Source organism: Schistocerca serialis, chromosome 4 (assembly GCF_023864345.2).
Source record: "Schistocerca serialis cubense isolate TAMUIC-IGC-003099 chromosome 4, iqSchSeri2.2, whole genome shotgun sequence".
NCBI lineage: Eukaryota > Metazoa > Arthropoda > Insecta > Orthoptera > Acrididae > Schistocerca > Schistocerca serialis.
Genome location: NC_064641.1, coordinates 55,200,594 through 55,219,994, shown reverse-complemented (window position 1 = coordinate 55,219,994; position 19,401 = coordinate 55,200,594). Strand labels below are relative to the sequence as shown.

The 19,401-nt window shown below is 43.5% G+C and overlaps 1 protein-coding gene across 1 annotated transcript in view; it reads left to right on the top strand.

The window, feature by feature from the left end:
* The window catches only part of LOC126474227 (uncharacterized), a 919,981-nt gene that overhangs the window by 93,200 nt on the left and 807,380 nt on the right, over positions 1-19,401 (top strand). The gene's annotated exons all lie outside the window — the stretch shown is intronic.

Genomic DNA, 19,401 nt, shown 5'->3' with positions numbered 1-19,401 from the left:
ACATCAGTGACGAAGGACATGCTTGCCCTAGTATGGGAGGAATTTTCGTATCGATGTAATATTATTCGTGTCGCTGATGGAGGACATATTGAACATCAGCAATCTGAACTTGAGAGGTTCGTAAATATGTGTGTAAAGTTTCGTATGTATTCGTTTATCTTAAAGTTTAATAAATATATGCATTCGAAATAGGTACATTCTTTTTGATAAACCCTGTACTTTTGGTCGCTACCTCCGCCTCAGAGAACCCACAACTTGCGCCTCATATGGAGTGAGTCAAAATTATGTGAACGCTATCTGAGAAAAAGCATGTATTCAGAGAGTCTCAGACCAACATTCAACATTTCAGTTTATTGCCAGAACACACGTTTCTGGTGAAATGTTGGATTACACACCTTGTATTCTGTCCTTTAGTTCTTCGAGGTCTCTCACCTTTTGTACTATACACGCGCTCCTTTATCATATACCATAAGCAAAAATAACAGGGTGTGAGATCCGGAGGAGACCATCAAGATACGCACGAACGGAACGAGCAAAATGGGGCGGTGCACCATCATGTTGCAAGAACCCTTCTCGTCTAAGTTGTAGGGACACGCTATCAATGGCAAACTCTTTTCAGCATTTGCCTTCACCGTTCGGGTTGTAGACAAAAATGGGTGAAGTACACCTGTAGCTGTCACTGCACACCACACATTTCTCTTCGGGGATGCACGTTCATGCTCACCAACGATACGTAGATTTTCAGTACCCAGAAAATTGTGTTCTGACGATCAACATGTCCATTGGTATGAAAGGTAGCTTCGTCACTGAAAACCATTTGCCTAACAGCTGCATCGGTGACGTTTCTCCCAGAACCTCACAGCGTTCTACTCGTACCTGTTTCTGCCGAGCAGTCAAATATTGAACGATTTGGTGGTGATAAGGTCGCAAGCGCAGGTCCTTCGATAGAATTCGGTTATCTGTCGTCTGTGGAATCCCTGTTTCCAGACTGGATCATCTCATAGATTTTGATGGACTCTGTATAATGGCCTCCTGTCCTATAGCAATAGCAATAGCAATGTTACTCACTTCTGCCAGTTCTAGGACGCCCCGCCTTTCCGTGATAATTGTTGATAATCCAGTTGCTTCAGACTTCTGGTAAATGCGATAACTTGTTAAACGGGCCGGCCGTTGTGGCTGAGCGGCTCTAGGCGCTTCAGTCCGGAACCGCGCGACTGCTACGGTCGCAGGTTCGAATCCTACCTCGGGCATGGATGTGTGTGATGTCCTTAGGTTAGTTAGGTTTAAGTAGTTCTAAGTTCTAGGGGACTGCTTACCTCAGAAGTTAAGTCCCATAGTGCTCAGAGCCATTTGAACCATTTATCATGCCTGGGGAAGGTTAAGTTTAATTCCTCTCCAAAATATTCTCGTGGTTGCTGACAGTCCCACGCTGTCCGTGCTGCTCGAGCCACCTTACGATGCGTGGTGAAGGGTACTTCCCCCTCCCGTGTTCCATTCGCGAAGAGCGACTGCCACTGACTTTCAGTGTGAGCTCTGTTTTTCTCGTCGTAAGGAACCAATACATTGTCCGGCTCTTCGAGGAACATACTCTCTCGGATTTTCACCAGTAAATCTCTCCGTGATGTGCAGTTCTTCTCTTCTGCCCCTGGAGTATGTTGATCACCTCCGTAACGCTCCTGCGCCATTGTCCTGCATTTTGCGCGGGGTTGGCGTGGTTAAACCGGATTCGGCATGTTAATGTGAAGGGGTGGGCGGATGCCCTTCCTGCCGCCACCCCGTATCCCCTGGGACGGAATCAGAGTACCACAACTGTCTGCGTCGAGTGTAATCCATGGATTAGTGCGAAAGTGTTCAGATGTCTGCGAGCCGTGTAACTGAGGCGGGACGTGGGGACCAGCCCGGTATTCACCTAGTGGGATGTGGAAAACCGCCTAAAAACCACATCCAGGCTGGCCAGCACACCGGCCTCCGTCGTTAAGCCGCCGGGCGGGTTCGATCCGGGGCCGGCGCGCTTACCCGAGTCTAGGAAGCAGCGCATTAGCGCTCTCGGCTAACCTGGCGGGTGTGCTTTATAATCATCTGTTTGGACAGAATCTTCCATAAGATGAAGATTAAATAGTACTTAGATGTGGCACTATCATCTGGCGACAGACCATAGGACATTACATCAGCTCTCCACCTCTGTCACTCGTGCATGCTACTGTCTCTTAGAGAGTCCACGATGATTTCTCTTAACTTGTATGAGAACGATACCTGCTGATGGGTTCCCATATTTCTGTACGCTGTCTACGCATTCTGCACAGCGTGCGGGTTTGTCCGTGCTATGGGTTAGCTTTTTATCATTATTTTGTGTCATTTAAAAGCGAGACAAATAGTAAAAAAGCAACAAAAATTAGAGTTTGATGTCCCACAGACGTGCGTCTATCAGAAACAGAGGATGAAAGAGCACAAGGATGGATAAGGAATATTGGCCGTGTCCTTTTTAAAGGAACCGAAACATTCGAGAATTTTCTTTTAGCGAGCCATAGAAAACGGAGTCTGGGCTGTCGGACAGATGTTTGAAACCCTCTCCGGTTCTCTGTGGTAATATCGCTCAACGTAGGATAGCAAGGTCATACGTCGTGGCCCGGTGGAGAAGGGACAGAATTCCAGCGCTTCATTTCACGGCCAGCCGTGACGGCTTTAATTTCCCGTGGTTTCCATGAGGCAGTTTGATTAAATCCTATGATAAGGTCACAACGTAATCGTCTCGCATCGCTCCCTGCCCTTTCTCCACGTGACGTAATCATATACCTCTGCCGACCGTGAATCGCTGTGAAACACTTGGCAGACAGTACTTTAATTGTAACATATATTACAGTTTTATAGGAAGAATGACAGTTCTGTTGTGAGCTGTTATTTACCTAATTTTGCGTACAGGATCACTATGGGACTGATACCTAGGGGATTGTAGGACAGTCATAGCTTCTACCCTCAAAAACCCTCCCGAACCTTTGGCCAGGTGAAGTGGCTTGCGTGCCTCAACAATACAGGTAACCTTACGAGAGGTGCAACAACAATGGAGGGGTTTCTGTGGAGAAGGCAGAGTAACCCGTGATTCCAGAAAAGGGAATGCAGCCTTTTCAGTAATTGCCGAGCCAACGATCTCTATGATTGTGTGGTCTGCCCTTGTAACATTAGCCAACATGACTTCTCTGGGCAGGTAGTGCGAACGGAGGGAAGCAAGCAGAAACTACAGCCATGATATTTCTCCCGAGAGCATGCTACTGTAGTGTATGTATAAATGGCGATAGAATCCTCTTGGGTAAAGTATTCCAGAGGTAAAATAGTCTCTTACTCGGATCTTCAGGCGGGGACTACTAAGGAGCATGTTGTCATCAGGAAAAACAATATTGGCACTCTACGGGACAGAGCTTCGAATTAATCGGTTTTGTAAGGTTAGGAAATTTAAATAGGGAAATGGGATGAAGTAGAAAGTAGTAAAGAGCAGTGGCAGGAAGAACATGACTTTTGCTCGGGTCTGTATAGGGTTATCAACACAAAAATGAGGTGAAGATAATGCAGAGAAGGCCCAGTAATGAACAAAAAATAGGGAAGTCGAGTAAGCTAGTATTAATAGCATAGTGAATGCATTAAGACAGGTACGAAGACAACAGCCGCCACAGTAGTGTAAAGTGTTTACGCCAAGTTGTTCCGCAGATGAAGATGGTATTGAATGAATGTATGATGAGTTAAAGGAAATCATTCAGATGCTTAAAGGCGATGGAAGTTTAATTGTGATGGATGACTAGAATTCATGGTAGGAAATGGAAGAGAAGGAGAAACAGCAGGAGGACATGACCTGGGAAAAAGGAGTGAAAGAAGAATCCGCCTGGCATTAACTTGCACAGAGTATATTTTAGAAAACCTGATTATAAATTGTAAGACAGTTGCAGTGGCAGATGTAGTCTCTGGTCATAATTTAAGACCTATGAACTCCAGACTAATTTGCAAAAAAGATAGGAAATTAAGGAGATGGAGTCTGTATAAACAGAAGGAAGCTTCAGACGGAGAATTAGGCAGCGTTGGTCTGAAAAATGTGAAAAGGTACAAAATAAAAAACGAATACGTAGCTTTGCGAGATAAAACAGTAAAGACAGCAGAAGATCACAAAAAATACAGATCAGAAGAAATGCTTGGATAATTCAGAAGATACTTAAATTAATGAATGAAACCAGGAGATATAAAATGGAGCAAATGAAGCAGGCGAAAGAGAATAGAGGCGTCTAAAAATGAGATTGAGAGAAACAGCAGAATCGCTAAGCAAGAGTAGCTAGAGGACAAATGCAAGGCTGTAGAAACATGCATAACCACTAATTCTAAAGAGGACGTAGAATTTCATAAATACTTCCTATTGAATTTAGTTAAATACTACACCCTTTTTATCGTTGTGTCACCAGATAAGTCTTGTGAACATGTTGTCGGTTCAGTGATATGGAGATAATTTGTATTTCGCAAAATAATAAAAAGAACTAGTGTAATCCAGGTTTATTATAGGTTTATAACTAAACTATCATATGTGTTCCAAACAACAAAAGAAGTATGACATTTTAAGCAAGTGTCATATCGGCTTCAAGTACCGAAGAACGTTCTACGTCAGCATTTATTTCGCTTTTTCAGCTTTCTTCACTGACATTTGTATTTTTCTTGTGTTCTTTGGTCCCAGGCGGATGATACTCCTACCCAATAACTTGCACGAGTACGACTGTGTGGCTGGAGGGGACGCTCCTATCTGAAGACTCGGAGCGGGCGAGTAGACCATCTGGTGCAGCTGGCGGCCGACTCGTTTGTCCAATTGCTGGCGGATCCATCAGCCGTCTCAAGGGTCACGCCATTCCGAATTGGCCGTGGCCCCAAACATGCAATTGCGGACCAATAAACGCAGTTAGGACCGGCCTAAGCTCTGTCCAGAGGAATTAGCGCTTGGGCTGCACCATCATTTATCTCTCCCCGTCGTCCGTCTACATTTTTACAGCGCAAGTCACATTAGGATGAGTGACAGGGGGTACATTGTAAGCCACTAGCATTTTGTCGGCTCGTAACTCAACGAATCACAACCTAATAACCGGAATAACGGTTCTCTGTAAGTTTCTATTAAAGCTCCATTTTATGTGGTTTTATAGTCATTGTCATTTCGTGAGACTGTGGCAGAAGTAATTTGTTACTTAACTTGTAACGGAATGTTCCCTTTCGGAATTTTAACAGTAAGCATCTGTTGATGCACGGAACCTCTCTGATATTGTCTGGCACTGAAGTTAATCTGTCATGGTAGGGATGGTCTCGCGGCGATCAAAGGACACGTAGCAAAAACGACACTCTTCTTTGTAGGTTCTCTCTTTCTTCTATTGTAATCATCTGGTGAGGGTCAGAAATTAGGTATAATGAAGCAGGAATAGATCTCACGAGGGATTTGTAAGCTAACCAACCTTTCTCGTGTGTAAATTGTAACGCCTTAGGATTCTTCCAGTAGTCTCAGTCTGGCATCTGCTGTTCCTGGAACTAGTTTTACGTAGTATTTCCACCGTTAAATGCCCAGGACGCACAGTGTCTGATTTGAGTCCCGATCGTGTGTGAACAATACTGAGCCTTTTGTCTGTGTTTACTCACATGTTAGACGTGCTTATGTCGAGCCTACCAGGGCCACTTTTGAGGCCTAAGCGATACACGCGGCCGCTTGTAGGACATCAAGGACGTCCAAGTGCAAAATTTACGTACGGGACGTATCACAGTCATACCGAACACTTGTACAAGTGAAAGCATACGGTAATGGAAACAAAGACTTCTCAGTCAACATGGGTCTGCAAATACTCCGAATAATTCCTAATTCTTCTTACACTCTTTGGGACCATCGTTTCGTGTTACGCAGGTCTGTCGTTTTTGTTGACAATGGCACATTAACGTTTGCTTGTTATTGGAAAGTGGCAAATTAGCAGATTAAATCTCCCAAAGATACGTATTTTTATTAGTTATTGTGTTTTGTTAATAACTGACAATAAGTATTGGCGATTTGGTGCCTACTATCTAACTCTCACGCCTTCAGGCATGACTCACAGAAGCGTCAGCTTGCTTCCTGTCGCTGAATTTAGCGGTCGTTAGAAAAACTGTTAGAAAGAATGTGCACAATGTGAAAAAGAGAAGTGAGTCCTTATTGAAATCTTTTCACTATGAGCAAAGAGGCACAAACAGAACTGATAGTGACCATTTAATTTTCTGCTTCAGATACAACCACCTAAAAGACATGTCATCTTTCGAAATTTTTGGGTCTACACAATTGCCGGCCGGGGTGGCCAAGCGGTTCTAGGCGCTATAGTCTGGAACCGCGCGCCCACTACAGTCGCAGGTTCAAATCCTGCCTCGGGCATGGATGTGTGTGATGTCCTTAGGTTAGTTAGTTTTAAGTAGTTCTTAGTTCTAGGGGACTGATGACCTCAGAAGTTAAGTCCCATAGTGCTCACAAGGGAACCTCCCCATCGCACCCCCCTCAGATTTAGTTGGCACAGTGGATAGGCCTTGAAAAACTGAACACAGATCAATCGAGAAAACATGAAGAAGTTGCGTGGAACTATGACAAAAATAAGCAAAATATACAAACTGAGTAGTCCATGCGCAAGATAGGCAACATCAAGAATAGTATGAGCTCAGGAGCGCCGTGGTCCCGTGGTTAGCGTGAGCAGCTGCGGAACAAGAGGTGTTTGGTTCAAGTCTTCCCTCGAGAGAAAAGTTTGCTTTATTTTCGCAAAGTTATGATCTGTCCGTTCGTTCATTGACGTCTCTGTTCACTGTAATAAGTTTAGTGTCTGTGTTTTGCAACCGCACCACAAAACCGTGCGATTAGTAGACGAAAGGACGTGTCTCTCCAATGGGAACCGAAAACATTTGATCGCAAGGTCATAGGTCAACCGATTCCTTCACAGGAAAACAGGTCTGATATATTCTATACGTCATTGGTGACGGCATGTGCGTCATATGACAGGAATATGTTGTCGACCCACCTAACTTGTACACTTGGCGAATGGGTAAAAAGATTCTTCTACATTGCCCGATTTAGGTTTTCTTGTGGATGTGATAATCACTACCAAAAAAGTGATGAAAACATAAGAGTTTGTGACATAAACTGCAACAAATGAATGCAACAGTTTCATAGTCGCAGAGTTTTCTCTGTGCTCTGTCAAAACATATTTTTTTAACGTTTTCAAATTTTTCCGTGTGAGACCGTCAAGTCCTGCATATGTCCAAGCAAATCTGAACATGTCCAGGAATTTTGGAGAGCGAAGTTGATTATGTGTGAGTGCCTGAACTTTGACAATTGTCTGAAAATAAAAAATTAAAATCATCACTGGCGGGGGAAGACTTGAACCAAGGACCTCTCGTTCCGTAGCTGCTCACGCTAACCACGGGACCACGGCGCTCCTGAGCTCACATTCTCCTTGATGTTGCTTATCTTCCACATGGACTACTCAGTTTGTATATTTTGCTTATTTTTTTAATAGTTCCACACAACTTCTTCCTGTTTTCTCGATTGATCTGTGCTCAGTTTTTCAAGGCCTATCCACTGTGCCAACTTATAACTAAATCTGAGGGGGGTGCGATGGGGAGGTTCCCTTGTCAGAGCCATTTCAACCATTTCTACACAATTCAAGAAAATTTCGGAATCTGTAGCTTTCATTAGGAAAAAAATACGAATTAGCCCATATTCTAATTCAGCTTTGTCGTTCACCAGCGTCATCTTTCTTCTTCTTCTTCGTCTTCTTCTTCTTCTGGATGACGATGATTATCAGAGTTTTGCAGTGAAATAAATGCTGCACGTGCGACGACTGCTAAATCCTCTTCTTCTCTCATAATATCGGCCGGTGGAATGTTAATTAAAACCCTACTTTATACCAATAAAGAAACGGGAGCAACGTCGGCAAGTTATCAGAGCCAACTGCGATGGCCGAATGCCTTAGTCCCAAGCCCTTCTTCTCGTGAGAATGAGAAGCGGAACGCCAATGTGTTGGCAGCCAGCATTCGGCAGACACCCGTGTCTATCGTTTGTTTGCCTGGTATGTACGCGCCTTTAAATGGTTTAGGGAAACGAGGGAAAAACTAAATCTGTGGGGTCGGTCAGGGATTTGAACGGCCTTCCCTAATGCGAGTCGAGTCTCCTAACCACTGCGCCACCTCGCTTTGTTTCCCTCATCGGAGGCGTGTCCAATACCTGAGACAGCACATCGGCAACACAGAGAATCCTTCCGACTGGCGGTGTTACTCGTAGTCCTCAAGGAGGGGACGTGGGGAACGCCGGCCGTGTCCCGACTGCAGAGAAGCGTGGGCGGAGAGAGGGTGGACCGCTCATGTTTATGTATTTAGTGGTCCCAGGACGCGCCAGACGCCCCTGCTTTTCGTCTGCAGGTGTCCCGGCAGTCGCGCCTCGGTTGTCGCCTGTCCCCTGATCTGCTGTCGCTCTCTCCGCGGACCACCAGTAGTTAGGCTTCAGTGCTTAGCCGGCCGCGGTGGCCGTGCGGTTCTAGGCGCTGCAGTCCGGAACCGTGGGACTGCTACGGTCGCAGGTTCGAATCCTGCCTCGGGCATGGATGTGTGTGATGTCCGTAGGTTAGTTAGGTTTAAGTAGTTCTAAGTTCTAGGGGACTGATGACATCAGTTGTTAAGTCCCATAGTGCTCAGAGCCATTTGAACCATTTTGAACCTCAGTGTTTATCCATCGAAAACTAGTATACACGCCTTATAGATGTGCGCAGTGGTGTGAATGCGACATCTCCATTATAGAGCTAACATCTTGCCTTCACTTTATTGCAGTCTTCGTACTTTGTCAGAAACTGCAGAAAATGCCGTACCCTGTAGGGGAGAATTACTATATTTTGTACCGTAATTTACATAACACAATTTGTTTTGTGTACACTGAATCTTTATTTTGAAGCTGTGCCGGCCGAAGTGGCCGTGCGGTTATAGGCGCTGCAGTCTGGAACCGCGAGACCGCTACGGTCGCAGGTTCGAATCCTGCCTTGGGCATGGATGTGTGTGATGTCCTTAGGTTAGTTAGGTTTAACTAGTTCTAAGTTCTAGGGGACTAATGACCTAAGAAGTTGAGTCCCATAGTGCTCAGAGCCATTTGAACCATTTTTTTGAAGCTGTCAGTCAGCTTCCACACAAATGCAAAAATCTTTTCTCAAAATGAATTTTCAACCTTTTTTCTAATCTTTACCCTCTGTACGTTAAGGCACCCGATTTCCAAGTTCTCCCCCCTACAGCCTAAGTCGTACTTAGGATGCGAAGTCAGCGACGACAGAATAAATCCGTGGAATGATGTAAGAAAACGTCACACTAACAAATCCTCAAACTGCAAATGTAACGTTACTTCCGTAGTTACACATAAAAAAAGAAAATAGAAATTCTTAACAAAGTAAACTATTTAAATTGGCACATTGAAAATGAGTTGGTTTGAACACAGATATCACAGAAATATTTCGTAATTTTACTTTGCAGGCCAGCGCATAGTCATGTGCCCAATCTTTACGTTTCATACACTGAATCCTGTCTGCTTGTCGATCTTTCTAACATAACTACCATAACTAACTCACTCTGCTCTTTATTCCTGTATTCCTGTTAAAGTTTTCATCTAATGGTACTTTTTATAGGCTTGTGCACAAGTTTCTTCTTTTTATTTCCCTTTTCTGTAGGTTTTTTCGTATTTTTCTTGATAACTGGTGTTATAAACAGTTCAAGTAAGACTTTATTTGGTGACTGTTAATTTTGGCAACTGTTGCAACATTGTTTTCGGGTCGACATTCTAGAGATATTGTAGAAGGTTCAGACTTAACCACCGAGTGGTGTTGCAACGTTAGGCGGTCTTCCACATTATCCCGTTGTTGCTTCAGTTCCATAGGCCGATTCTTGATATGATTAATCAACAATATGTATAGTAGTAGCTACAAAATGCTCTTCATTGACGACATTACTATCAAATAACCACACGCCTGTTGCCTTAAAACCGTTAAGTGCTATGTCCATACAAACTCATCTGCGATGTGCATTAACCAGGCGTTCTGCAACGTTAGCTTGTTTTATGACTCTGCCAAGAACTGAACGTAGCCACGAAGATGCCGCTTCATTGTGTCTGTTTTTTAGTGTTTTAAAGAACGATCTGTCCAGTGGCTGTAGGCGCGTGAGCAGGAAATGATAGCACGATAATACCGTAATAGTGAGCCAGCTGAATTACTTCTTAAATTTTTGGTCTGTGTGTGGTGTCCATCCAGGAAAATCAAATCCGTTTCTAGTCCCTTTTCTTCTACTTTTGTACGTTTTATCAAATGTTCTAACCATCGGATAAACAGTTATGATGTTATCCAATCAGTTGTCGAGCATCCAAATGCTGTGTTTGATGGAGCTCCCCTTTTTAAGACATCGTATATTCATCCATTCATCAACATCGGAGGTCTCAATTCTTCTGCTGCATTCATTGCACATACGCATGTCGTTGTAAGACCCCTTTCTCCGCTTGTGATGGCGCAGACATGGTGTTTTCCTTTTCGGGAAATTACTTTAGACGGTGTATAATGCGGCTTCATCCACGATAATATATTTGGTCAGCAGTAAACTTATGTTCATGTAGTGTTTCCTCATATTTATCAAAAAACTCATTATCACACTCTTTATTAACCCTCTTCCTTCGTGCCATGGATATTGCTTCGGGAACTCGCAAGGATAAGGGGGGATGATCTTTCATAAGCTTATAATACCACTTTTACCAGCTAGCTTTTTTTCTTTATTGAAGCGATGAAGCGATGGGGTAGACGATATTTCTCACCAAGTTGGTCGGCAAGTTTCCTTAATTCATTAATAATTACTCCGAAGAAACTGGGCTCCAAATTAATCGTTGTTGTTGTTGTGGTCTTCAGTCCTGAGACTGGTTTGATGCAGCTCTCCATGCCACTCTATCCTGTGCAAGCTTTTTCATCTCCCAGTATCTACTGCAACCTACATCCTTCTGAATCTGCTTAGTGTATTCATCTCTTGGTCTCCCTCTACGATTTTTACCCTCCACGCTGCCCTCCAATACTAAATTGGTGATCCCTTGATGCCTCAGAACATGTCCTACCAACCGATCCCTTCTTCTGGTCAAGTTGTGCCACAAACATCTCCCCAATCCTATTCAATACTTCCTCATTAGTTATGTGATCTACCCATCTAATCTTCAGCATTCTTCTGTAGCACCACATTTCGAAAGCTTCTATTCTCTTCTTGTCTAAACTATTTATCGTCCATGTTTCACTTCCATACATGGCTACACTCCATACGAATACTTTCAGAAATGACTTCCTTACACTTAAATCAATACTGGATGTTAACAAATTTCTCTTCTTCAGAAGCGCTTTCCTTGCCATTGCCAGCCTACATTTTATATCCTCTCTACTTCGACCATCATCAGTTATTTTGCTCCCCAAATAGCAAAACTCCTTTACTACTTTAAGTGTCTCATTTCCTAATCTAATTCCCTCAGCATCACCCGACTTAATTAAACTACATTCCATTATCCTTGTTTTGCTTTTGTTGATGTTAATCTTATATCCTCCTTTCAAGACACTGTCCATTCCATTCAACTGCTCTTCCAAGTCCTTTGCTGTCTCCGACAGACTTACAATGTCATCGGCGAACCTCAAAGTTTTTATTTCTTCTCCATGAATTTTAATACCTACCCCGAATTTTTCTTTTGTTTCCTTTACTGCTTGCTCAATATACAGATTGAACAACATCGGGGAGAGGCTACAACCCTGTCTTACTCCCTTCCCAACCACTGCTTCCCTTTCATGTCCCTCGACTCTTATAACTGCCATCTGGTTTCTGTACAAATTGTAAATAGCCTTTCGCTCCCTGTATTTTACCCCTGCCACCTTCAGAATTTGAAAGAGAGTATTCCAGTCAACATTGTCAAAAGCTTTCTCTAAGTCTACAAATGCTAGAAACGTAGGTTTGCCTTTCCTTAATCTTTCTTCTAAGATAAGTCGTAAGGTCAGTATTGCCTCACGTGTTCCAGTGTTTCTACGGAATCCAAACTGATCTTCCCCGAGGTTGGTTTCTACTAGTTTTTCCATTCGTCTGTAAAGAATTCGTGTTAGTATTTTGCAGCTGTGACTTATTAAGCTGATAGTTCGGTAATTTTCACATCTGTCAACACCTGCTTTCTTTGGGATTGGAATTATTATATTCTTCTTGAAGTCTGAGGGTATTTCACCTGTTTCATACATCTTGCTCACCAGATGGTAGAGTTTTGTCAGGACTGACTCTCCCACGGCCGTCAGTAGTTCCAATGGAATATTGTCTACTCCGGGGGCCTTGTTTCGACTCAGGTCTTTCAGTGCTCTGTCAAACTCTTCACGCAGTATCGTATCTCCCATTTCATCTTCATCTACATCCTCTTCCATTTCCATAATATTGTCCTCAAGTACATCGCCCTTGTATAGACCCTCTATATACTCCTTCCACCTTTCTGCTTTCCCTTCTTTGCTTAGAACTGAGTTTCCATCTGAGCTCTTGATATTCATACAAGTCGTTCTCTTATCTCCAAAGGTCTCTTTAATTTTCCTGTAGGCGGTATCTATCTTACCCCTAGTGAGATAGGCCTCTACATCCTTACATTTGTCCTCTAGCCATCCCTGCTTAGCCATTTTGCACTTCCTGTCGATCTCATTTTTGAGACGTTTGTATTCCTTTTTGCCTGTTTCACTTACTGCATTTTTATATTTTCTCCTTTCATCAATTAAATTCAATATTTCTTCTGTTACCCAAGGATTTCTACTAGCCCTCGTCTTTTTACCTACTTGATCCTCTGCTGCCTTCACTACTTCATCCCTCAAAGCTACCCATTCTTCTTCTACTGTATTTATTTCCCCCATTCCTGTCAATTGCTCCCTTATGCTCTCCCTGAATCTCTGTACAACCTCCGGTTCTTTTAGTTTATCCAGGTCCCATCTCCTTAAATTCCCACCTTTTTGCAGTTTCTTCAGTTTTAATCTACAGGTCATAACCAATAGATTGTGGTCAGAGTCCACATCTGCCCCTGGAAATGTCTTACAATTTAAAACCTGGTTCCTAAATCTCTGTCTTACCATTATATAACCTATCTGATACCTTTTAGTATCTCCAGGGTTCTTCCATGTATACAACCTTCTTTCATGGTTCTTAAACCAAGTGTTAGTTATGATTATGTTGTGCTCTGTGCAAAATTCCACCAGGCGGCTTCCTCTTTCATTTCTGTCCCCCAATCCATATTCACCTACTATGTTTCCTTCTCTCCCTTTTCCTACACTCGAATTCCAGTCACCTATGACTATTAAATTTTCGTCTCCCTTCACAATCTGAATAATTTCTTTTATTTCATCATACATTTCTTCAATTTCTTCGTCATCTGCAGAACTAGTTGGCATACAAACTTGTACTTCTGTAGTAGGTGTGGGCTTCGTATCTATCTTGGCCACAATAATGCGTTCACTATGCTGTTTGTAGTAGCTTACCCGCATTCCTATTTTCCTATTCATTATTAAACCTACTCCTGCATTACCCCTATTTGATTTTGTGTTTATAACCCTGTAGTCACCTGACCAGAAGTCTTGTTCCTCCTGCCACCGAACTTCACTAATTCCCACTATATCTAACTTCAACCTATCCATTTCCCTTTTTAAATTTTCTAACCTACCTGCCCGATTAAGGGATCTGACATTCCACGCTCCGATCCGTAGAACGCCAGTTTTCTTTCTCCTGATAACGACATCCTCTTGAGTAGTCCCCGCCCGGAGATCCGAATGGGGGACTATTTTACCTCCGTCGTATGTTGTGCTAATTCACCTCTGATGTCAATCATTAGGTCTTCCAAATTTTGATGTTTTATTCGAACTTTCAAATGTCGGCGCGGTGTCGGCTTTGGTGTATCATAACTTCTATATGCTTCATTAAATCCAGTTGCACCATTATGATGTTTCAGTAAATCTTCGTCTGTATTCTCACGCTTCCGCTTATTGTAAGCTCTCTTCGCCATATGATCGGCTGAAACAAACAATTTTTAGTTGGTATGTAATTTACATCAGCACCTATGTCGTATCGATACGGTTAACGAATCCTCCAAAGGTGCGAATCTGACAGAGACCTTTACCGTTTCAAACCAGAACTTCGAGCATAACCTCAAGGTTTTCTACCGTTTGATTGCACTAAAATGAATGGCAGAGTACCATAAAAATAGACATGATACAAAGCGATTACTTTATTATCATATCCTTCTCTGTAACCGCTTACAAATGAACGAGAGAATGTAATGAAGAAACTTATTTGTTAATTATTTTATGTTGCAATATGCCAGTTGTCAGCTGTTTCTACGTACTCGCTCTACTATTGAGTTCTGTTTTACACCATTTGATGTAGCATTTTATAAACGGGTGGCCGGATATTAGCAGAGTGCGACTTAGGCGATGGTACGACTAACGCAGCTTTACCCTATAAGGACTCGCCTCGGACACACAAGATTGGGACGACTGTTCGTCCAGACAGAACAGAAGAGCATACGGCTAAGTTAAGCGACAGGAAGCAAGCTGACGCTGCTATGGGTCATGGCTGAAGGCGTGAGAATTAGATATGTAGGCACCAAATCGCCAATACTTATTGTCAGTTATTAACAAAACCCAATAACTAATAAAAATACTTATCTCTTGGGAGATTTAATCTGCTAATTTGCCATTTCCCAATAACAAATGGTTCAAATGGCTCTGAGCACTCTGGGACTTAACATCTGAGGTCATCAGTCCCCTAGAACTTAGAACTAATTAAACCTAACTAACCTACGGACATCACACACATCCATGTCCGAGGCAGGATTCGAACCTGCGACCGTAGCGGTCGCGCGGTTCCAGACTGAAGCGCCTAGAACCGCTCGGCCACACAGGCCCGCTCCCAATAACAAGCAAACGTTAACGTATCATTGTAAACGAAAACGACAGACGTGCCTAACATGAAACAATGGTCCCTAAGAGTGTACGAATTATTGTCAAAGTATGAAGTCCGGACAACAGGACAGAACAGTCAGTCGTTGCTAAGACGCAAGCCGTGCTGATATTTATGTGGTAGCGTTATTCATTGCGGCACCATCCCTTACTGCACAGGTCGTTTTTAATTTTACTTAATTATAATTTGCCTCTGCTGGTAATGCCATGATACGGTTTGAAACAGAAGAGGAAGTTCAGACAGGACTCAACGTGTGGAAGTCCCACTTCCAGAAATACAACCTCCACATCAACGAGACCAAGATAGTGGTGACGGCAGCCAACAGAGACCTTATTTCGCAAAAAAAAATTTCATCCATTACTCCACATTAAGGTTGTCTTTAGCGCAAGAAGGAGTGTACAATACCGCAGCTAAAATTTTTGATCACGTACCCGGGGATATAAAATTCCGGACAGACAGCAAAGTAAAATTTGAAAAAAAAAGAAAAAAAAGAAACTGAAAAACTTTCTCCTAGACAACTTTTTGTATTATTGTAATGTGTAAAAGTTGATGGCCGCGAATTACTAATTCTCATCTGTATTGTTGGTGTTCTGGCTGAGCACTATGGGACTACTGTTGGTGTTTTATTATTATTATTATTATTATAAATGTAGCCATATTTAGAAACTAATTTGCGATATTAACGTAGAATGACTCGTTTCACGTCATTACCTTTTATTGTGCAAAATGATCCATGGAACATGAGACTACCTAACTAATTAACTAAAAGGGAAACCGCCACCTAGAGTCTGTTGTCATCTTTCCGTACTTTGCAAGTACATTATCCGTGCGTAACTTGATTAGGCAGTAGATTACCATCACGGGGTAAGAAGGTTCACAATTCACATACAAGTGAGAACCCTTTTACGGGATGACATGATGCCAGAAGAAGCAAACTCTGTCATGTTCAGCAGCTATTTCATGCTTGTCGCGGTATCGAAGCATGTGTCCGAACAAAGAGAGACATCGAGACTTCAGGCAACTGAAATGAAATTCCTTAGATCTCCCATCCAGAAGATCATAATTGGTAAGTTAAGAAATGAGGAGGTGAGGATGAAAACCGGAATGAAGACATCCGTTTTAGAATGAACCAGCACGTCCAGACTAGGTGGCACGAGCATTTAATGAAGTTCGAAGCTATAAGAATAGCCCGAATACTTTTTGAAGAGAAATGAAAAGAAAACGTCCTGTAGGAAGACACAAAACCTGTTGGATGTACATGATAAAGGAAAATCTCGCTGTATGTGGAAGGACAATGGATGATGATGTCCGTGACAGGTTACATATGGACAGAAGGAAATGGAAGCAGCTCATTAACAGGACTCGGGAAGCTGGATCTATACGGTTATGATAATGATGACGAGAATTACATGTTGTGGGTGGAATTCTACAGAGACTCGCGCAGGATACGTTGCCGAATAAACATCATTTTCAATAATGAATGCACCTCATTCGTAGGCCAGTTCATTCACAAGTCGTCTATTTGCGTCGCCAAGCTGTCGAGGGCACCAGAGATGATATAGACTGGTGAGTGGCAAGGAATTGTTCGTGGTAGCGACTCACTGAGGAAGACCGGACAGTTGTTCTTAACCTCAATTTCCCCCCCACCCCCCTCACCCCCCCTCCATTGTCAGCATATCTATCGTGTGTTGTGATGAGTACAATAATCTCTTTCAGGTTTAATTAGAAGGGTTATTGCGAGATGGTTCTCGGATGATCAGCGGACCGTAGAACCTACTAGCCCCAGTATCGTAGAGTTTTGTGGATAGCGGGTTTCCAAGCAGCTCCGGTGTAGCCGGTTCTCTTGCAACACGAATCCCCGTTTCTCAACAACCGTAGGAGAAACCAGCATAAAGCAAGATGCCAGCCCAAAATTAAACACTGACTGTTCCCACCGTTCTCACAATTCAGTGACCGAATTCGTTGTAATTACAATACCGACCGAGGTGGCGCCATAGTTACGGCATTGTATTCGCATTCTGAGGCCGACCGTTCAAATCCCAGTTTGTTTACGCATATGTAGAGTTTCCTTGGTTTTCCTAACCGCTGCAACAAGTTCCTGGATGGTTCCCCCAAAAATACATGGCCGATTTATTTTCCTATCCGTCCCAGATCATAGCTTGTGCTCCGTATCTAATGATCGTCGTCGAAAGGACGTTAAACCCTAATCTTCCTTTCTTCGTTTCGTCTACATATTACGTAGTATCATTTCAATTCGATGATAAAAGTTATAGTTGATGAAAGTGTTTAAGACGACTTAAACAGTATACCGTTTCTAGACTGTCCAGTCACGTTAACGTACGGTTCCTACACGGTCAGTAACGTTAACGTGGCCAGCGCCTGTGATCGACTTCAGTGTGCAATAACCACTCACGAACGGCAGGTGCAGCACTAGCAGTGGAGGGCATATAAAGCGTGTCAGCGGGACGCAGAAAAAAGTGTAGTCGTTGTGGTAATGCGCAAAAGGGAGTGAGTTATTTGACGTCCAAAAGATCATGATCATTGTCTTTCGGGCCAAGGGCGAAAGCATTAATGAACTGGCTAAGTTCGTAAACTGTCAGCGTGCCGCCGTGGTTAAAACGTACCGTTCGTGGCAAAATTGCGATACAAAACCAGCGCTGAGGCCATTTTTGTGCTCTTCGGACCAAAAATGGCAGGGGTGAATGACGTCTGCGGGGATACGCACATGCGAATAAACGTACAATTGTTCAGTAGCTGACCGCCCGCATGGTTCAAATGGCTCTGAGCACTATGGGACCTAACTTCTGAGGTCATCAGTCCCCTAGAACTTAGAACAACTTAAACCTAACTAACCTAAGGACATAACTCACATCCATCCCCGAGGCAGGATTCGAACCTGCGACCGTAGCGGTCGCGCAGTTCCAAACTGTAGCGCCTAGAACCGCTCGGCCACAACGGCCGGCCCGCCCGCATGAACCGAGGGACTACCAACAGCAGATTGCAGTTCATCGGCGACGAAAGGTGGAATTTGCACTCCAGTACTGCAGTTGGACGTCCATTGAGATGGCCTTTTCAGATGATAGGTGGCCGGTAGCGTGTACGGCGTGAAACGTCTGAAAGCAAACACATTGGAACGATTGTCGGATGAGGGACGAAGGAACGAGCGTGATGCTCTGGGGAATGTTTTTATGTCATTCCCTGGATGATCTCATCATTTTGGAAGGCACACTGGATCAAGACAAATATGCATCTAGCTTTGGGGCCATGTCCACCCATACATAGAGGTTGTTTCTTCCTCGGCGCGATGGCATTTACCACCAGGACAACGCAACGTGTCATACAGCTCGCAGTGAACGTGCGTGGTTCGAAGATCACCAGGATTAAAACCCAGTCGAGAATCTGTGGGACCACATCGATCGGGTTTCTCGCACCATGGATGCTCAGCCGAGAAACCTACCGCAGCTGGCCACTGCACCAGAGTCGGTATGGCTCCACATCCTCTTGTCCAGTACCTACCGAAACTACTTGACTCCTACCTGCACGACTCGCAACGGATTGTGCTGCAGAAGGTGGTTATTCAGGCGTTTGACAGTTGCTCTCATTAATTTGAGCGGATAGCGCATAATGCATTAAAAGTAGAGTGTCCATAAAGTATTTGGCAGATTTATCCCACTAATCGAGATGTGAGAATTAGCATTTTCTTGATGCGAAACTGTAAATCGATTAGTAAACGGTTATCTTAAAGTGGACGCCGTTTATGAAAGTGTCGGGACTTGAAAGATTATTTTAAAAAATGCAGTAGCAACATAAATCTTTCTGTATGGAAATGCAGGCTTTTCGCTGAATGTCACTGATGAAATTTTCTCGGTTTATCACGCGAGTCGTGTTGTCGCAACGCTACTACGAGTTTCCTACGCTTCGCCTGAAGATGACGAGTGGGAAATTCGTGGAAACGCTGCAACAAGACGGCGCCACAAGTCAGGTGATGATCCGTGAGAATTTCATCAATGTCTCCTTCTGTTACCTACTACAAATTGCCATCATATTTTCGTGTCGGAGTAGCACACTTGGATAATTTTGTACCGCTGTGCTTCGCCCATTCTAACCTACACCTGGGAAATTTGAGCTCTAAGCGAATTCGCGAAAGGAAACACCAGAACTGAAAAGAAATGCTTGTAAAGATCGATGCTAGGCTTGTCTTAGACGTGACCGCAGAAAAGCCGACGATATTCTCGCAGTGACCGTCGTTTATGGTGCACTACAACGGGTTCAGGTACTGTAACGGAGATGGGCGCGACATGCGGCAAGCAGCAACCATGGAATGTGGGGGAATGCAGTTTTTGATGAAGCTTCACAGAGAGGAAATTTCAGCAAGGG